General features: G+C 38.0%; 1 non-coding gene across 1 annotated transcript; it reads left to right on the top strand.

Annotated features, from left to right (window-relative positions):
* The first annotated feature begins 143 nt into the window (after positions 1 to 143).
* Positions 144 to 215, top strand: TRNAE-UUC (transfer RNA glutamic acid (anticodon UUC)). Its single transcript has one exon. It is a non-coding gene; the product is annotated as a tRNA-Glu (tRNA).
* The last annotated feature ends 1,898 nt before the right edge of the window (positions 216 to 2,113 follow it).

Below are 2,113 nucleotides of genomic sequence, written 5' to 3'. Positions count from 1 at the left end.
AATCGGTGTTACAAGATGTTCAGCAGGTGTGTACTGAATAAGGAGGACTTTACACCCCCGGAATATGCCCGGGGGTTAGTAGGGGTGCGCCGAAGAGAGCGGAACGCCAGACATAGGGACCGGCAAATTTGAAGCGATCGACATCCCATGTGGTCTAGTGGCTAGGATATCTGGCTTTCACCCAGAAGGCCCGGGTTCGATTCCCGGCATGGGAACTTTCTGGTCGAAGTATTCATCTGTGTAGAGGACTTTTTTCCTTAGGAGACACTTCGGTAATTTACGAAGGAATTTGTAAAATCTGTATTAGTTGTATTGTGGTTATTTCATATAATCACGTCAACCTTTATACTGCCCTCGACAAACGGTAATTTCTTGGAGGACTCATATTTTGTGAAAAAATAAGGAGGATGAGGAAAAATAAGTCAGTGGGACCGGATAATATCTCAATTGACATTCTAAAACTGGGTGATACCGCAATAGCTTTGTACCTGAGTCATCTATTCAAAGTAACTTTAAATAATGATGCCTTGCCCAATGATTGGAAAAAAGCAAATATTACACCAATTTTCAAGAAAGGGGATAAAACAATAGCCAACAATTATAGACCGGTAAGCATAACCTCAGTTGTTTGCAAAATAATGGAAAAAAGAATCGCTGACTACATTCGGGAATGGTGGGCAAGAGATAGATGGCTATTCAAACACCAACATGGGTTTAGAACGGGATACTCGTGTGAAACGCAGCTTTTGGGATTAAGCCAATACATCGCCGACGCAATAGACAATAGACGAAGGAAAGGAAGTGGATGCAGTAATTGTTGATTTTTCGGCAGCTTTTGACCGAGTGCCTCACGATAAATTATTGTTAAAGTTGGATTCGTTACCATTGGACTTGAGGGTAAAACAATGGATAAAAAATGTTCTCAGAGGCAGAACTCAAAAAGTAAAATGAGGGGATACATTTTCAAATGAGGCGAGCGTATTAGCAGGAGTTCCACAAGGCAGTGTTCTAGGGCCATTACTCTTCCTAATTTACGTAAACGATCTACCAAACAATTTACATTCCCAAATAAGACTCTTTGCTGATGACTGCATTATATACAGACGGATAGAGCATGTAAATTACCACGTAATATTACAAAATGACATCGATCGCCTTGGTGACTGGGTTACAAATAATAATATGGGTATTAATATAAGTAAAAGTAAGCATATAAAATTTTCAAATAAAAAGAATGCAGAAAAGGAAATTTACACCCTCTTTGGAGAAAGAATCCCATGTACTAGTCAATGCAAATATTTAGGCATTTATTTAACAAGGGATCTTGGGTGGGGAGTCCAAATAGACAATTTGACACGGAAGGCATGTAAAGTATTGCATTGGGTGATGAGAAATTTAAAAGGAAGTAGCGTAGCCACAAAAGAAAAAGCATATAAGGCACTGGTTATCCCTATCCTAGAATACTCCTCCATAGTATGGGATCCATATGAGGTGGAACATATTAAAAAGATAGAAAAAGTTCAAAGAAAGGCAGCAAGATATGTACTCGGAAGGTACAAAAGAACAGATAGTGTCACAGAAACGTTAGATATACTGAAATGGGAGAGTTTGAAAAATAGAAGAAAAAGGAGTAGGTTAGGCGCGATGTATAGAATTGTTAAAAAGGACGAAGCGTGGGAAGATTTATGGAAAGGGATAGAAAAGCCTAACTTTAAGGGAAAAAACGACCATAGCCTCAAAATAAAAATAAGGACTCAAAAAACAAATAAGAAAAAATACTCTTTTTTAAATAGAACTATAATTGACTGGAACCAGCTGCCTGGAGGTTTGTTTGAGCCCTTTCCATCCAATTTTAGAAGTTTTAAGTTGAAATGTAAAGCAGCCACTGGGTAATAAACTTCATTGTAGTCATGAAAATATTGTTTGTATGTGATGTGGACGGCATATTGTATGTGAGGTGGAAGTTTGTTTCTATGTGATGTGGAAGTGTCATTATGTAAAAATATTTTATCTCTTCTGTTTTTATGTGTTCGTATGTAATTTTCGTTGTTAGAGTTATCTTTGACCTAACCTGACCGTTGCCACCAGGAAATTTGCCTAATTGCAACGTAAT

This window comes from Hetaerina americana, unplaced genomic scaffold, assembly GCF_022747635.1.
Source record: "Hetaerina americana unplaced genomic scaffold, ioHetAmer1.1.p SCAF_980, whole genome shotgun sequence".
NCBI lineage: Eukaryota > Metazoa > Arthropoda > Insecta > Odonata > Calopterygidae > Hetaerina > Hetaerina americana.
Note: the sequence above shows the minus strand (reverse complement) of the source record. Positions and strands in the feature narration are given on the sequence as shown.